Source organism: Manis javanica, chromosome 2 (genome assembly GCF_040802235.1).
Source record: "Manis javanica isolate MJ-LG chromosome 2, MJ_LKY, whole genome shotgun sequence".
NCBI classification, from domain to species: domain Eukaryota; kingdom Metazoa; phylum Chordata; class Mammalia; order Pholidota; family Manidae; genus Manis; species Manis javanica.
Window position 1 is genome coordinate 136,163,834 of NC_133157.1, and position 19,978 is coordinate 136,183,811.

Below are 19,978 nucleotides of genomic sequence, written 5' to 3' on the forward strand. Positions count from 1 at the left end.
GCGCCTTGGGCACCGGGCCTCCCCGACCGGCTCGGCGGGCGCGCGCGGGCACGCTGGCGTGTGGGGAGAGGGTAGCGGGCCGCCGTCAAGCCCAGGCAGGACGCCGTGAGTCATGGCACCGAGAAGTGCAGCCCGTCTCTCAGTTAGTCAGAGCGCTGGGGAAATAAAGAGCTCAGTGTCCGCGGCCCCGCGCCCAGAGCGGGCGTGCGTCATCGGCTTGGCTTCCAGAACACAGGCGCCCGCAGTCTTGCTTAATGGTTTCCTCGCGTGAACCGGGCACTGAGGCGGTGTCGAGGCGGTGTCGAGGCGGTGGGCGTGGCACTCACGGCCGCACGACAGGGATCCGGGCTCCTGCTGGCGGAGGGACGGCCAGGTAGCCTCTCTCTCCACCTCCTGCGGGCACCTGCGCCTCCCGTGGACAGCGGTCAGTCTCTGAAACGCAGGCAGGGAGGCATCCACACCCCCAACCCTAAAGGTGTGTAAAGGAAGAAAATGAGCTTATTTGTTAGAATATTAAAACAAAATCCTTGTCAAATGTAATGATCAAGCATATTTCAGCACTGCTGCTGGAAGCATTCTGTAATAATGATTATTCTTGTCACACTCCATTATTAGCTACCTATTTGGGAACCAACCACAGTGACGGGATGTGTGAAAAACGACGGTTACAAAATCACATATAACTGTCTTGACAGTGGATGCTCTTGGTTCTTCTAGGCTCTAGTGTCTGGACATTCCAGCAGTTCTCTGAAACCAGAGGCCTCTGGTAGAGGCTACATGAGATTGCATGTGAGCCACTGTGAGCCTGATGCTTTGGCCAAGCTCAGCATAGTGGATACCGAGCCGGTGGAATCACAAACGCAGAGAAAGGAATCCCGAGGTTCAGACTTATCATGAAGCAGGAATCTGAGTCAGGGAGTAGACCGTGCTCTTAGCTCTCCAGGGGATAAATGAGAAGGCAGGGTGTGAAACGTCAGCAGACACCCGTGGCCTACCTCAGGTTTTTTAGGGTGGGTGGCCAGTGTAAACTAATGGGCAGGAGACGGGGCCTTTTGCTTTAGTGCTCACTTTTTATTGCTCCCTTTCTGGGTAAAACCCACACTGCAGAGGGACAGAAAAGGAATTACTAAACTCATAGACACACAGGATTGACTTCAGTCTGAATTTGCTTCATCTGGTAAACCCAGTAGCCTTATGTTGTTATTATAGCTCTGATCCTGGTCTAATCAGAGGTCTTCTGGCCAGAGGACACAAACTCTTCTCCTTGGTGTGTGTTTGGTAAGGGTGATTTATGTAGGAAAATGTGTCTGCTTCCCTTATGCTTCACATGCTCTTTGTAGGAATTTTTTTTATTATATGGACTATTCAAAATTCATCGCCTATAATAAAGAAAGGGCTTTAAAATAGTGGTAAATATATACTAATAAATCTGCTGCTGGCCTCCTGTTGTTTTGACATATTTCTGAAATTTTGTGCATCATCTTCTCTATAGTGACTGAGACCTTTGAAATGTGCACCAGCTCTATGCAGATGATTCCCAAATTTCCATTTTCAGTTTCACAGATGCTCCTGCTATACTACCCTATCTTCTTAGTGGCAATTTTGACATCTCCCCTGGCATGGCTATATTCAGTTTTAATTTCTAAGTGTTCAAAACTGAGTTCCAGGACTTCCAGTCCAGACAAGAGAGCATTGACTCATCTCTGCTCATGTCTGTAAGTTCAACTATAAACTCTGGATATAACACAAAGACAGTCTCAGGAGGACTCTAAAACAGTCAGAGAGAAGCAGACTGTTCTGGGACCCAGGACAGAAGAGCAGCACAGTGCAGGAAGAGGGCCGGGGTGCTCAGTCCTTACTGGTTAGCAAGGGTCAGCCATAGCACCCAGGGGAGTCAGTGTACAGCCCTGCAGGTCCCAGGAGTCCAGGGGACAGGCTTTCCTTTCCACTGGGCCCAGGATCTCCTGCCCTAGAGGGAGCGCTAACAAACTGAATGCCAACACACACTGTGTCTCCACAGGATGAAGCCCGCTTTGGAGACTGATATTTCCTCCTTTAGAGACACTGTGGGGCTAGGTGGAACCACTGCAGTAGGTGCCTGCACCCAGAAGTGCTCTTCAAGTCCCAGGGAAGGAATGCCTTCTGTCACCTGCACACACCACATAGCTGGGCAGCTAGCAAGCAGCAGCTACTCATCCAGGGAGATGCTCTCTGCCAAGCTAAATTTCAGATATCCTTCCCCTCCTCAGGGACAAGGAAGAGCCAGGCAGCACCAATAGGGCTATTTTGTCACAATGAGTGCTGGTTTTGTTCCAGAAGGCCTAAGACCCCTTCCCCATTCAGACCCCATGTCTCCTGATTTGAGAGCTTCTTCTGTACCCTCAGCCAGCATCGGTGGGGGCTCCGGTGGACCTAGACAATCCAACCAGACCAAAATAACACTGCAAAGACTCTGAACTTAAATCATCATTGGAGCCACAACCCATAAAATTACCCAGGACCTCAGTCATTCTAGACATGATGATTGCCTGTTAAAATGGGGGATTTGAATAGAACCCAGAGACTGCTAATACATTAGACAAAAAATCTAAGATATAATACAAATTCACAAATTTGTTGCACAAAATCACAATCTTTGTTACACAAAGAACAAAGATTAAGTACAAACTGAATGAGGAAAAATGATCAGCAGGACCCAAATCAGATGTTGGGATTAGCTGACAAGAATTTTAGAAAGGTCATCTTAAAAATGCTTTTGCAATGCAAGTTGTTTCAAAACAAATGAAAAAATAGGAATTACATAAGCCAAGGAAGGTAAGTTATAAATGTTAGTTATAAGATTAAAATGTAATAACATATAAATAAAAACACACTGGATGCACTCAATAGCCACGAGGAGATGATAGAGGACAGAGCCACTGCACTTAATGAAGGTCAATGGTATCTGCTCAATTTGAACAAGAAGAGAAAATAGAAAAAATGAAAAAGTCTCAGGAACCCAAGGGAAAACAGCAAAGATTCAGCATCCTTCTTATCAGGGCTCCAAGAAAGGAAAAATGTGGGGCTCAAAGAGTTTCAGAGAAACAATGGACAGACACTTCCCAGATGTGGAAGGTGAAAGGCATAAACCTACATCTTCAAACAGCAAAACCAACTTCAAATGGGATGAACCCATGGGTATCCATACCAAGACATATCCCATTAAGCTGCTGAAGATCAAGGAAAAGAAAAAATAATCTTTAAAGTGGCTAGAAGGAAACACCAATTGGAGTGACAGCAGATTTCTTATCTGAAAATATGGAGGCCAGAAATAAATGGCACAACCTTTCATAAGTACTGAAAGAAAAGAATTGTAAACTACAAATTCTATATCTGGCAAAAAATATCTTTCAGGAATAAAGGGAGGAAAGAAGAAAGCCAACAGCATGTGTTGCTAATAAATCAGCTCTTTTAGAATGGGTACCAGAAATTCTCTAAGCATAGAAAACATACCAAGGAATTCTCAGAACTTCAGGAAGAGAAGAACTGTTGAATGGATTAAAAATAGGGGGTAAATATAGCAGAGTCTTCTTATGATTTACCTAAATCACACTTAATGATTGAGGCAAAATTTCTAAAGCCATCCCAATATGATGCTCACTGCATGTTAAATAAATAAGTATGTAAGAGAACTGTGTTGAAAAAGTGAGTAAGCAAAGAGCTCTAAATGGACATATGGTTTCTATACTTCACTAGAATTGGTAAAACACTGATATCAGTAGACTATTATAATGTATGTGTGCATATTGTAATGCTTAAAGCAACCCTTAAGAAAAACATACAAATCAATATCTGCAAAATCCCTACAGTAAATTAAGATGGAATTGATAAATAAGGCTTCATCAAAGTTAAGAACTCTTCCTCTGTGAAAGACCCTGTGACAAGCATGAAAAGACAGGTTATCAACATGGAGAAAATATTTGCAACAAAGGATTAGTCTCCAACAAAACATGAGTGTCTAGAATGTACCCAGCAAAATATTAGTAAAGTACAGAAAGAACTCTCAAAGTTCAACAATAAAAAGTCCCCCAAGTAATCCAATTAGACATATAATAATAGACATGGACAGATCATTTCAATGGAGAGTATATATGGAAGGCAAATAAGCACATGACAAGATGTGCAGCATCACTAGCTATTATGGAAGCAAGACCACAATGAAATATTACTAGCCTCTTATTAGAATGGCTCAGAAAAAATGAAGACATCATCAAATTCTGATGATGATGTGGGGAAAATGGGTCACTTATGCACTGCTAGTAGGAATGTAAAATGATACAGCCACTAAAAAGTTTGGCAGTTTCTTGTAAGATTGAACATGCAGCTACCTGCCATTTACTTGCTGCATGACTTTGGAAATTTAGTCAAATATTTAGCATATTGATATTCTCACATAAAGCAGGCCTAGTAATATTACCTACTTCCTTGGATTGTTGGAAGGATTAAGTGAGATAATGCACGTAAGTACTAAACACAGAACTGATACATAGTAAGCTCTCAACAACAATTTTTTGTAAACTTTACTAATAAATATTAACATTACTGATTCTATTTTACAGCATATTCTGATCAAAGCCAGTCTAATTTAAGACCTTTCTGCATCTATTCTGTTTAGTAAATAAAAGAAAATAAACCTGAATCATGTTAAGCAGAAAAATTGTATCAGGCATAAAATTATGAATGCAACTAATTATTGTTTTCATTCATATGTTCAACAATTATTAATTTGAACACTCATGTGTCAGCCACTATTCTATTCTCTGTAGACAAGCAAAATCATCTGGAACTTACAATTTTTCATTTAAGAAGGGACCTCAAAAATTAAATATTTTAATTTTAAACATGTATATATATATATATATACATGTTTTTGGTGACTTCAGATGATCTGCTTGAAAAATCCACAGGAAATTTTATGATTCTTTATTTAGAATATCCTATACTTCCAAATAAACATGTGGAATTTTTATTTGATATGCTTCCATCAGACAAGACAACCTTGAAAATACAAGTTTTCAAAGGAGAATTATGTTACTCCCAAGAAAAATGAGAGTTGTGCAGCTGAAGAAGAAAATGGATGTTGGAATCAGCCTACACTGCTAAAGCATTAGCGAGTAACTGAGCCAGACCCTACCTAAGGACAAGAGACTTGGATGATATGTTGGTGAGCACAAGAGGAAGGTTACCTGCTGTATGAATCAATGCTTATAGCATTCATGAAATCACGAAATTATAGAGATGGAGGACTTCATGAGCTTTTGCTTTATGAAATTGGCTCTATTGTTTGGTGCACATATATTTTGGATCATTGTATAATCCAATGAATTGATTCTTTCAACAGCATATTAGTTTCCTAGTGCTGCATAGCAAATCCCCACAAATTAGTTGGCTCAAAAGAACAGAAATTAATTTTTTCACAGTTCTAGAAGTTAGCAGTCTGAGATCAGTGTTGGCAGGGCTACATTCCCAGACTCAGAATCCTTACTCACTTCTCTGCTGGCTTTCAGTGGTTGCTGATTGTTGTAGTTCCTTGACTCATACATTAAACCCTTCAATCTCTGCCTCTAGCTGTCACATGGTGTTCCCCTGCATGTCTATCTGTGTCCAAATTTCTTTTGTCTTTTAAGGATGCCAGTCATATTGGAAGAGATCCTACCTAACCCAAAAAGACCACATTTTAACTTGATTACATCTGTGAAGACCCTCTTTGCAAATAAGGTCATATTCACGGTACCAAGCATTAGAACTTAAAAGTATCTTTTTATGGGGTCACAATCAAACCCAAAATAAGCAGTGAGTCCTACCCCTCTTTGCCTTTAGTAATTTTCTTTTCCCCTGAAATATACTTTATTAGATGTTAATATAGCCACTCCTGCTTTTTTCTTTTATTATTAATGTTGCATGGCATGTATTTTCCCATCGTTTCTTTCAACTGCCTATCTATGATATTTGAAGGCTTTTTTTGGTGGGAGGCTTACAACAATAAAGGTTTATTTAACACTCATAGGCCATTTTGGCTGTGGGCTGCCTGGGGCATTGCTCCATATGCCTTCTTCGCCCTTATGTAACACAACACTATTTTGGTTGCTGGTCTCATGCTGATACCCTATTGTGAGAGTTTCACATCTCCCTCCTCTGGACATTTGCATCCAGATTCTTGGGATAATGGCAGACTTCCCCAGAAAGTGCTGGATACAGTTCCCCCAGACAGTGTTTATACGTACCACTTGAGGAAGTGTTGCGAGCTCTTTTGTGCTCTCTGGGACTGGCCAGGGTTTAAACAGACCTTTTCTTGGTGGGTTCTCTGGAGAATCCTCCTGCAGGTATCTCTGCCATGCTGTTCCCTTGATGTGAACAGACACATCCCTGTTTCAGTGAATGGCTTAATATTTCTGCAGCACCACAGGAAACTGGCAGTTCATTTCTGGTTTTTCCTGTGGAGGTCCCATCTCCCTGTGGGCAGCTCCTTTAGACAAGAATGAAGCTGGCCCAGACCAGCTCTCTCACTGCAAAGCCTGTACCTGTTCAGTGGGAAACACTCAGGATCCCTTGTGCTAATAAATTCTGGGAGCATGAGGTAGATTTCTTGTAGACAGTGAATAGCTGAATAATTTTTTGTATCCTTTCTTGCAAATTATTTTATTAGATTAGTATAATTATTAAAAGTTATTGTTGCTATGTTAGATCTGCAGTGAACTAAGCCATTATTTGTTTTCAGTTAGTTTCCTCTTTTTCATTTCTTGGTTTCTATTTTCTTTCTTGTTTTGGGTTATACAAGCACATTTAGGATTCTGTTTTGATTTATTTATAGGGTTTTTGAGATTATGACATCTTATATTTTAATTAATGGTTGATTTAGGTATGATATATATAATATATCATGTCTACTGGAACTGATCTATGGCTTCAAGTTAAGTGTAGAAATCATATTTCCATTTAATCCCATCCATTACCCTCTCAATTAAAAAAAATTTTCTTACGGGTAAGATTCCTCAAGGGAGGAACAACCTAAGACAGGCACAGTCGCAGGAGGGCCATCAGGAGAGAAATTGGGGATCAACAGAGGTGAGGCTTAGAACCTCACCCCCCCTATTTTGAGAGAAATCTTCTGCATCCGTGGATGTTTTATTGCCCTTGTCTAGCTTGGATTAATACTTAGTCTATAGGCACAGACCTGATCATCTACATTTGCCCTCTTACAGCACTAAACCATGTTTTCTACCTTTATCTTGCATCTACCTACCACTTCAGCATTTTATTAAAAATAACAGTAATAATAATAATAATAATAATAATAATAATAATAAGGGAGAAATGTGGGACTCACATATAAATCAAGTATAAAAATCAAACGAATATTCATATTTGACCTGATTGTTTATAGTTCATAATGCGTGATCAAAACCGAAAGTTTCTGTGACGACTGCCCTTGTACTGTTCACCATGTAAAAACTTATTCACTATGTAAGAATTTGTTCACCATGCAAGAACTTGTTCGTTATGCTTCAGAAGATGGGAGACTGTTGAGAATTAGGCTTGGGGTTGATTAATGATTGTGCATTGAGTCCCCTATGCAGAATTTTATTTTTGTTAACAACCATTTGATCAATAAATATGAGAGATGCCCTCTCAAAAAAAAAATTAAAAGTAAACAAACAAGACTGCAAAAGATGATTCAATTTATATAGTCAAAAAGCATCCACAAGTAAATAACATATAATTAAGAATAAATGTAAAATCATTAAAGAAAAAAAAATTGTCTGAAGTATTTCTTCTAAATACACAGCCCTACATAAGATGGTGTTATATATTTCCAACCATCAAATATGATTCAGAAAATTCACCCAAAGGATGTTATTAATTCCAGTGGTTTCTTTCCCTTTCTAGAGTTGTGATTGATCTGATATTTCTTTCCTATTTAGAAAGCCTCCCTTATCTATCCTTCAAGGGCCAGTTGGCTAGGAGGAGGTGCTTTTAGATTTTCATTGTTAGAGAATGCCTTTATTTCACCTTCATTCCTGAAGGATATTTTTGCTGGAAATTTAATTCATGGTTCACATTCCCTTTGTTTCCCAATACTTAAAAAATATCATGTCAATTCCTTCTGGCTTCCATGGTTTTGGATAAGAAATCTGCCATCATTCAAATTGGTGTTCTTGTACAGATATAAGTCATTTCTCTGGTTGCCATCAACATTTTTTTTTCTTTGCTTTTACTTTTCAGACATTTGATTATGATGTATATTGGCATCACTTTCTATGGGTTCATCCAATTTGAGATTGGCTCAGCTGTTTGAAGATGTACATTTATGCCTTTCACCTCTCACATTTGGGAAGTTTGCGTCCATGCTTGCTGTGAAACTTTTTCAGTCCCTCTACTTTCTCTGCTCCTTCTGAAATTCTGATAACTTGGATATTGGACCTTTTACTGTTTTCTCTCTGGTTCCTTTTTTCTCCCTATTTTCTCTCTTTGTTCAGATTTGGCAAATTATATTGACTGTCATTAAGTGCAGTGATTATATCCTCTGTCATCTCCACACTGATAGTGAGCCCATCCGGTGTGTTTTTATTTTTGTTGTATTTTTCAGCTTTATAATTTCCATGTGGTTCTTTCTTATAACTTCTCTTTCTTTGCTTCTATAATTTCTATTTCTCTTTTTCACTTATTTCAGAAGAATTGGAAATTACATGTTAAATGTATGTATCTACTTTATGTGTCTACTTTAAAACTCTTGGCAGCTAATCCCAACATGTGATTCAGCTCTGTGTTGGTATCTGTTGATTCTCTTTTATTATTCTTTTTGTGATTTTTCTTGGTTCTTTTGATTATATCCTGGATTTTTGGTCGGTCATATTAGGAGTCTCTGGGTCCTATTCAAGTCTTCCATCTAAACAAACAATCATCATGTCTAGAATGACTGGCAGGTCCTGGGTAATTTTTGGGGCTGTGGCTCCAATGACAATATATGTTCAGAGCCCTTGTGGTCTTATTTTGGTATGGTTGGTTTGTCTGGGTCCACAGGTGCCCCACTGATCCCTGCTGATCCTGGCTGAGGGTGCAGAAGGAGCCCCCAGGCCAGGAAGCATGGGGCCTCGGGATGGGAAAGGGGTCTCAGGTTCTCAGACTGACATCAGGGGAATGTGAATGCATAATGTCAGTCACCCACCTCACACCACTTCCTTAATTAAGCCTCCCTGATGTTGGTTGGGGGTTGAGGCTCAGCTGGCTGCTGGATCCTGTTGACACTACCCTGGTAGGGAATGGAAAACAAGCTCCCTGTTCAGTCTTGCTGACAGTACCCCAGCAGGGAATTTGAGTATCACAGGGCAGGAGTGGATGTGGAAGTTCAAATAGAGATAGAGGGGGAGAAGGGGTGTGGTTTTCTATTGGTGTTTGCCTGCAGTAGAGGCCTATTACTTAAAAGGTTTTCTGTTGTAAGGCCACCACCTTCCTGGTTCTTTGGCCATGAGAAACAGGCTCTTTTTGGAATTCCTTTTCTGCTGCTGGTGGTTTGGATTGGAAGGTTCTACAGAACTCTGTCTGAGACATATGAGAAGCAATAAGGAAACCCTGGGGACTCCTTGCTATGTTGTTCCTCAAGACTTGAGCTCCCATAGCTGTCTTCATTCTTTTCATCTTTCAGAGTCTTCATATACTTATTTTTTTGTGTTATGGCCAAGGTCTTTTACTTGTGGGAGGGAGGGACTGATAGGAACAGAGTGATTCTATCTTGGAGTAACTGGGCCTATTTTGTGAGTTCTGTTTTACTTTAGAAAACTATTCTGATATATTATTGCAATGCCATTCAATCAGATAAACTATGCAGTGGTACTCAACTCTGGAAGGTTTTGCAATGGTGTCAAGTCTATAGTTGAAAGGGGAAGTGGAATGGGGAAGCCATTAGTCCGACTGTCTTTATGTGGGTAAAGTACATGCTTTTGCTTTGCAAAGTGCCAGTTGAAGGTGAGATTTCGTAAGCCAAGGTAAACAAAGCCCCAACCACAGGATGAAAAGCTCATGCAAACCAAGATTGTAATAGTTTTATGGACAAGTTTTAACTGGCAAAATGTTAGTTAGAATAAAGATAAATAGGACACAGGGACTTACAGTTTGGGCATTACCTAGTGATTGAAAATGACCATGTTTTTTTGAATTGAGCAGAAGGAAAAAACTCATATTCTGTCCTTTGATATTAACTGTCTAACTGAACACAGCAGGCCCAATCTATTTAGGACTTAGCTAGAACAAGAGAGACATTTATATCTGTTCCATCTTATAATTACACATTGCAGCACTTTGATGCACATGGGAAAAAGTAAGGTCATTGAACATACAGAGTTAGTGTCCTTAATCCAGCTTCTACCTCCTTCTGGTAGTCATAGGCAGCAATCCTCTCTGGTTGAATGCTGTTCATCTCACAGGAATTACTCTTGGTATGGGAACCAGCCAGTGGTCACCCATGTATTCCTCTTCTTAAGAGGAAAAATAAAGGAAAAGAAGATACTGAATGATTTCCACCAGGTTTATTGAGAGCTTTCTCATCCTAAACCCACTTTTCAGCAGCCTTTCCTATTGAAATCTTTAGTGATGTTCTTAATTGCCTTAGTTTAGACTCAGCACAATCTAAGGACATGAAGGAAGTCATAAGACAGATAGCTACCCTAAAAGGGAGAGTGGTCCAGCATGAATAACCTGGACATGGTCATTTAAACAGAACTCAGGCTTTCATTGTGGAACTTTAGGGATGGTACTACCTCTGCTTAAAGTCTGATTTCCCATATTATTTTTTATGTGTGTTTAAAGGATGCTAACCTTATATTCATTCACTTTTGGTAGCATTTCAAAGTCTGTTCAACTTTAAAACACCATGTGGGCAGCTAACTAAGACATTTTTGTAGCAGTATCAAAATAGCTTCTATCTCTTTAGCATCTCTTAAGCAGCTCAACATAAAAGTGTCACCTCCTTGAATAGTCTTTCCCTGAGACACCAGGTAAGTCACCTTCACATGTAGTTCTCCATCACAGTTCCTTATTGACTTTCTCCCTGGCTCCAATCTTCACAATCTGAATTTATGTTATTTATTTATGTCTTTACATTTCTAGGGTGTGGCTTCTACAATTTTCATGAGCGTAGTAATATCTTTTGTCCCTGTCAGGGGCACTGTACTTCAACCAGTGCCTAACATACATGAGAACCTCAGTAATAATTGTTGAATGAATGAATGAATAAATTCACCAGCATATTCTGTAAGGTAGTTATTACAACCCCATTTCACAGATTAAGACACTGAGATGCTCAGAAGTGTGCCTTCTGATGGCTTTGGTCAGTCACAGAGAGAGTAGGTGGAGGGCAGTAGAGACAAGTGTGGTCCCCATGGTTCAGGCTGCTTACATATCAGTGCTGAGAAATAAGCATTAGCATATTTATGTTAAATGTTAAATATTTCCCCTTGCTCCTCATTGCCACTTTCAGATTATTTCCCTTCTTACCACTCTCAAAGCCCTAAGCTTTGAACTTTGCGATCAAGTTATTCTGTTTTCTATCTATTCCTCATTTCAGCAAGCTAGTCTCCTGGCCACACACCTATAGTTCTTGAATATTTTAACCTTTAGCTTATTATTCCTTCTAACACCACAGCAGTCCTCATTTCTGCAGGTGTCAGAGTCCATATAGGTGATGATTCAGATGTTCTGGCTTCTCAGTTCTCAGGTGATCCTGTTTCCTCTCTCAATTTGCCACTGACACCCATATGCAGATCCTATTATCTCAAGTTCAAGTATCCTACTTTGCATCTACCTGGTCAGTCTTCCTAGCACATGCTGCCTAAGAATCCCATTCTGATAATTCTTTGACCCACTAGGATCTAAAATCCATTGCCCCTACTGTGCTTTCACTTTAGCCTGCCCTCCTAATGTTTCTCCTCCTTCCTCTGTAATCCATGATCAAAATCGCCCCTTTTTTCTTCTGTTAATTCCTTTGTGCTTCTTTCCCATCTTCATACTCCTTTGGCTAAACCCTACACTTGGTTGTATCCAACTCTGACTCCTCTGTGCCTGATAACTCCAGGGTACCAGAGTAAAGCAGAAAAAAAACACATAAGAACTTTAGGTGGTCCTATCAACTAGAAGTACTATTACATTTCTCTGGATGAATATTTTATACTTTGTCCTTATTCTTCAAACTGGCAATACCTCATTCTCAGCTGATGACTTTTCACTGAGAACATAAAGTTTCTGCTTGCTTCCACCCTTGTATCTGCCAATCTACCTACATTTGTGCCCCTGCCCCCTGCCTGCACTCTTGGTACTGAGGAGAGATGCTCCTATAGAACAATAACTTCCACTTGTGTCCTGTAGATACTGTCCCCTCTTGTGAACTCAGTGAAATAATTCCCAAAGCTATCTCTTTTTCCTCTATCATCAAATCTTGACTCAATATTATATTAAACCCATAGGAAGCATGTTGTGACATCTACCATCTTAAAAAACAAAATCAAAGTCCTCCTTGACCTCACATCACCCTTTAGCTACTGTTTGGCCCCTTTTCTTTGTTCTTTAAAGATAATTCTTTGACCCACTAGGATCTAAAATCCATTGCCCCTACTGTGGATTTTCTTTGTTCTTTAAAGAAAAGTCCTTAGCAGAGTTGTCTGTGTTCTGCATCTCCAATTTCTTCCTCTCATTTAGTCTTTTGATGAATCTGACCTAAGCAGCTCCCATCCCTGATAAACCCTACTTAGAAAAATCTAACAGTTAAGTCTCAATTCCCATCTTAGCAGCCTAGCAGTGACATTCACAGGTGCTCATTACCTCCCACGTGGGACACAGTCTTTCCTTAGCTTATGGGCAATACTTGTGGCGGAGTATATTTTCCAAAGATGCCCATGGTGATATTTCCCATCTTATAGACTCTTTTATAATGTGGCCTTGATACTCTTTCTGTTGAGAGGTGGGGTCTGTACTCCCTCCTGTCAACCTGGCCAACCTCAAAATTGTTGTATGACATGTGATTGAAGTGGCATGACATGACTTTTCATGATGGACTGTAAAAGGCCCTGCAGCTGTATCCTCGCCATTGGAAGAATGGAGGGAAAAATGTGAAGATGCGGGCACTGCCCACAGAACACTTCCTTGTGCATTGCTGCTGCATCCTTACATCCTTACTCTCTCCAACACAAAACTACCCTAGTACTATCCTGGAAATTACCATTCTGTTTTCTCTTCAAATAAAAGATTAGATTAGGTGTCTAACATGCACCAAGAATCAAATGCTTTACCTGCTTTATTATTATTTAGATGGGAAGCAGAGCAGAAATCTCTTCCAATAATATACCAGAGATAAGTGGTTACAAATAGAACCTTTTCCTCTTATTCCTCTCTGCCCCCTTCATTTACCATTTTCTCTGCTTTTGCCCACTTTTCCAGTCTTTATAATCAGTCCTGTGCCTTCCTACCCCTTCTGTGAACACCGACACACGTATATCCTTCCTTCTGATTCTTTGTCCCCCTGCCTTCCGTGCTCTTTTCTACTCACTCCATAGCCTGCAATTCCCATTAGTAATCTGCCAGGGACTCAGATGTCTTACCAGGTATGTAGAAGAGATTTAGGAAGTGTGATTTGGTCATTTTCCTCAAGGAGTTTATGATCTAGTTGCAGAGAAAAGAAGAATAGAGGTGGAGCAGTTGAAGGACATCGGATCTTTCTGTCATCATTTTCCTCTGGATTTTTTACTGTCAGGTACAACATACCGAGCAGACCGTGGACACCAAGAATCAGGAGAAGTGCCCTGGCAGCAGAACTGAGTGCCTTGGGCCACCAGCTGTGAGAGGATAGAGTCTTAGTGAGGAGCAGATTTTCAGTCAGAGGGATTTCAGTGTAGAGACAAGAAACTGGCTCATTTTAGGAGAACAGCACATTGAAAATCTGTTTCCTGAGGAATCTGATACATGTATGTTTGATTCTCATTCCTATGGATTGCAAATTTTCCCATTCTAAAATTTATTTGTAAGCCCCAAATTCATACTCCTGGTGCTTTGATGGTCATTTGGGAGCATTCTGTGAGTGGCATGACTTCCCTTTGACTGACATCTATGTTCCCAGCTGAGGTGGAGTAGGACAATGCTCTGCCTTCTTGATCCTGCCCTCATAATGTAAACACGTGGCCTTCTCACAGTACCCTTAGTGCCATGGTTTTTGCATTATTGCATTTTTTTTGTTGGAGATTTTGATGCGTCCCCTAAGCATAGCACTGAAGTGCTATCTAGTGTCCCTAGGTGCAGGCAGCTGAGATATGCTTTATAGAGAAAATACATGTGTTAGAAAATGTTTTTCAGGCATGAGTTACATTGCTCTGGGCTGTGAGTTCAATGTTTGTGAATCAACAATGTATGTTAAATAAGGTGTCTACACAGAAACAGATGAAACAGTTATAACTGGTGGTTTATGAAATACTGTGACTAGAAAATCGCAGGACTTTAACCCTGTATTTCCTCAGACAATGGTTCAGGGTTCACTGTTTTAGTGTTCACAGTGTCTACAAAATACAATTCCTGTGAATAACAAGAACTTCTCTCAATCTCTCCATCTCTGTTACTCTCTTTCTCTTTATATATTGTATGTATTATAAATTACATATTATATATTTATATAGCTAGGGCGCTAGGGTGGGTTTATAACAATTCTTTGATATTTTCTGTGCTGGGCACTCATGGTTTAATCATGGACTCCACGAGGCAGGTCACTTTCAGAACCTGGTTTGAAGCTGGCATGTCTTCCCTTGCCCATATAAGTGGTAGTGCTGAAGTTCAAACCAAGTTCTGTCTAATTATGAAAAATGGGCACTTTCTTCATCCTTTCTAGGCCTTTTCATTGATTAATACTTGTAACAACTAACCATTGCTTGATTTAGGCCAGTTTGTAATATCTGTAAGCAAAGCACAGATGATAGAAGACTCCAGATGTCTCCTTCCCAGCCCTTCCCATGCAGCTGAGCCTCACGATGGGAGCATGTGAGCGAGGCCCACACAATGCACGTGGGCCGGGTGTTTCCCTGGCTGTCCTAGCTCCTCTGAGTGGCCCATGGTCCCCTTCTGCTGCCTGACTCTGATCATACAATTCTGGCCTCTGCTCTCTTTGAATTCCCAAATGCGTCTTTGAGTTTACCCTCCCCTTGGGCATCTTGCCCCGGACTGAGTCCTCATGCCCCACTCCTCCCTGGGAGGCTCCTCCGCGTTGCTGCCCTCAGAGCTCTGGGTGGGGAGCCGTGGCTCACAGACCCTGCTCTCCAGGTCCTTCCTGCCCTGCCACTCCTACCGCCCTTCCCTGGCTCTTCATTCCCCTCCAGCTTCTCCAGCTCCTTCTAAGGGGGATTTGTTTGCCAACTCACAAGCAATCAGAAAGCAATGTTCCCTTGGATGCTGAATGAAAACACAGAGACTTTGTGAATGCCCATTAAAAAGTTGTGACTATGTCTCTGTCTCATGCGTAGTTCACTGAGTACACCATAATGCTCTGTAATTTATGTGCCTAGTGGCTGTCACTGGTACAAAAATGTCAGTTTGCAAGTCCCTAAGAAGTGGTATTTACTTGGATTTATAATTATCTCAGAAACATTTTTGCTATGAAATAATAGGCCTATGCATTCTAAAAAATTGCCCTATTGCATCCATGGCCTATGCTTGAAAATCACTCTAGAATTCCTGTTGTAATTTAATGACTAACTTCGTAGCATCTGTGATGCACATTTGTTTTCCTCATTTGATTTCAAAACTGAGGAAGGAGCTGTCACAGTGAGGACCTCAACCTTGCCTCTGTTCCTCCCAAAATCTTTTCCACCAGAGATGTGGTATATTCCTGTGTGGATGAGTGAAATGTACCAAGGCTGTTCCTGTAAGCATTTGTGTCTCTCACAGGTGGAAGTATAAACAATAAATCAAGGTTTTGGAAAGAGCTGGACTTGTGTTTACACCAAGTGTATAATGACCAGTATAGAAGCACTTCAAGTGCATTCCTTACTTAAGGGTATTTTACTCCCACCTGTTTGCTGCCAAATAGAAATTTCCATTGCTAAAGGAACTATGCTAACAAGGCTTGTGGATTCACACATGACAAAGTGAATCATGGCAGTCATGTTCTTTATGGCCTAGAGCTTTCCTAGAAAAATATCCTTTGACTTCACTTTATAAGAAGGTAGGAAGAACTTACCAGTGTTCTAGGACAAAGCTCTCTCAGCTCTGCTGAGGGTGCAGATCCTTCAGGCCCTGGACTTGCCTGGGGCCTTGATGATGAGAGACAAGTGACCATTCGGCCATCACATGCCCTGTCATGAGCCAGGTTCTCTGAGCGCATGATCTGTTCATACAGAGAGAATGTTGACCTTTTAATACAAGGAGTGAATGGTGTAGTCTTGCAGTGTCTTGAAAATACAGAGTGATTTCCACAAGATCCTAGTTTCCAACTCCTGGCAGTGTATTTCTGGGAAAAACTTACTTATTTTAATGAGCTTATTTGCCATCCTGTTTGCAGGTTGTCTCCATAATTCTCCCTTTTCCAAGGTTATGTACTTGAACAACTAAAGTCTTTGCTATGGTACAAAAGATTTGGCATATATTCCTATAGAGCAGTACTTCTATAATGGCATAGAAAAGATTCCACTCCTCCTCCTGAAGGTGAGGACAACTGATTTTATATTATCCAGTATATAGATCCCCAGAGACATAAAGAAAATGTTACTGTGCAGCATAAATGTCATTAAAAATAATAGTACTGATGATAACAATACTTTTATTATGTGAAGGTCACTTTATATACATCTCTAATTCTTATAATAATTCTGCAAAAATAGTCATTTTTATGCCTATTATACAGATTTGGAAACAAAATTTCAGGGAGATTAGTTATTTGTTTGATAGTTAATGAGGGTTTAAAACTGGAATTCAAACCCATGCATTTCTGATTCTCTTAATTTTCTATTTGACATCCAAATGTCTCCTCCATTCCCTTCCATCAAATCAATCAACACATTTTTATTGAATTGCTAATGTGATCCATACACCATGCCAGACTCTTTAGCTAAAAATGATGATAAAATTTCACTTCATCTTTCAATAAATTCCTACTCCAGTAGAGGACGCAGCCATAAAAAATAATATTTTCATCAAAATACACAAATTAAAAAAGAGATGTAGGCAGTATAGTGGTGGTCCAGAAAGGCTCAAAAGTGAACAAGGGATGACCTGTGGACAATGCCGGTGGGGACATCTGCCAGGAGAAGCGCCAGTGTGCCGGCTGCTGCTGTGCAGAGTGGGAGCAGCTCCGAGGCACAGGGCACCTGCTGAGTGTGCCAGGGGTTGGGGGTGTCCCTGTGAGCCTGGCCTGGGTGTCAGATGGGCTGTGGGTGCTCTCCTCATGGTGTGACTCCAGGGAAGGCATTTTCCTTTGTGTAATCGAGTTTTTTCATCTGTAAAATTGGGGACATAGATAATGGTGCCCTTGATATGAAGATAAGGAGAAGTAATATTTGTAACTCATTAAGAAGATGCCAGGCACCTAGCATATCATCCAGTGAGTTCTAAATAAAAATAGTCTTGACTGTGCCCACAGAACATACAGTAGTACCTGGTAGCTGGCCCCATCGGTCCCATAACATTTTCATGAATCCTCTTTGTACTTTTCCTCCCCATCCTGCTATTTCAGCCAAATATTGCAGAAGGTCAGACTGAGGTTTCCCTCTGAAGTGCCAACTCAAACGTATATCATCATTTAACAGATAAGATCTCAGGCCTTGGTTCCCAACCACTGGTTACCACATGTGCACTAAGCAGTGTGTGAAAACCAAATAACTACTATGTCTCACAATAAATAATGCATTATGTGTATTTTTATATCATATGAGGTTAAATTACTTACTAATATATTTTCAAATGTTAAAAAAAAAGTTTTTGTTTTTGTGAGCCAGGCAAATGCACTCAGACTTGGACTTGGATAAAAGGGAAGCCATTGAAAGGTTTTATACAGTGGAGTAATAAGGTTAGCTGTGCTTTGCAGAGGACCCTGTGCTAGCAGAGCAGGAGGTGCAGGGAGGTGAGTCAGGCCAGCCCCTCTCAGTCCTCACTTGAGGAGACTACATGCATCATTACTTAATTGATGCTCTCCTCTTTTTGTGAATGCCTGTGTTTCCTAAAAAGGCCAATCTAAAGGAACAGCAGTCTTTTGTATATGTAAACTTAAATATAGTCTCAGTACCACAGCTATATCACATACTAATGTAGTTTTCATGTATTTCTCTGAAAATTTAGAACAGAAAGCACGCCGTAAGATATCATTTGCCCTGTTAAAAGCCTCCCGGGACTTGAGAGTATAGTAGAGAATAAAAATACATCCATAATGAAAACTAGAAAATTCTGTTATAAAGACTTCTCTCTCATAGTAGTAATACATTTGAATGGAAAGATATATTCATAGAATAGAATTTTGTTTCTTAAATAAATTACTCTCAAATTAGTTCCTAAAGTAAATTATTCTCAAATTAGTTTCCTGGCTCTTGTGGATCTCCAAGCTATGAGTTACTCCACATTTTTTTTTTAATAGGGACCACTTGGGGGAAAAAGTTGACATTACCTACAACAACTCATAAATTTCTCTCCTTTTCATATACACACCACAGAAATGCACACACGTGGCACCAAGAGATTTGTTGTAGAATATTCATGGCGACATTATTCATATTAGCTCCTAATTAGAAATAACTCAAATGTCCATTAAGCAAAATGGCTATGTATTTTGTGGTATATGCATGCAATTAGTTCCAAAAATCACTAAAGTAGAATGAGTAATAGTTACATTCAGGATGAATTTAGTGATTCAGGATGAGTCACAAACTTGATGTTGAAATAAAGCAGCCTACAAAAGAATATATACAGTATGATTCTATTTATATAACTTAAAAAAATAGGCAAACAAATTGGTGTTATAAATCTGCATTGCCATTACTTTTGGTGAGAAAGGAGGTCATGACAATTAGGCAAATCACAATAGGAGTTGCTGGGCTCGTAGCTCTGTACTGGCTCTTGATCCAGGTAGCGGTCGAATGGATGTTAACTCTGCTTCTTTCTCTGTCTCCCTCTACCCCCCACTCCATGTCCACATCTACATCTACATCCATATCTACAGCTTACCTATATCTACCTACATCTATGTTTTCACTCTGTGCTTTATGTCAGCATGTCTTTAGAAAGAATATTTGTTTTTATGTATGCTTGTTAAGATTGGGAAAAGAAAACCTGTATATAAAATGTTGGGAGATTAGAAAAAATAATCATAATTATTTTTTTAATATTATAGTGCAATGTAAATTGTCAGGTCTAAAATGGTCAATGAAGTTTAATTATGCCAAAATTTTGGAATTGTAATAATACAGCATTAGACTCCCAAGTCTTTTATTTCTTAGGTAACATTCTTTAAATAGAAAGTATACACAGTAAACTGCTGGTAATTCTATTTCATTTTAGGTAAGTGGACTGAAAAATACAAATACTTTCATTGCTCAGATTTGAGTCGTACTGAATTCTTTCAATGTATGAAAGTCCTAAATGACATGTTAATACAGAGATCTGTGATGTATACAGTGGGACAATAGGGTCAAGGGTTTGTGTTGTTCAGGTGCTAATCACATCAATGATGCACACCTATCAAAAAGTTTTGGCCTAGCTTTACAAAGTTTGTGGTGTAATCCAAATTAATCCTACCTAAAAAGGATGAGAGCATGTGCATTTTGTATGGCCAGTTTTACATACACACACCTGGATATAATCTCCAGATAAATGCATGCATGATTTAAACATGAACATTTGTCAAGGCATGCAAAGATTTAGACTGTGGTCTAAATAGATAATCTTATAAGGTTTCTATCCAATCCATGTCTGAAAAATGTAGGCTTCA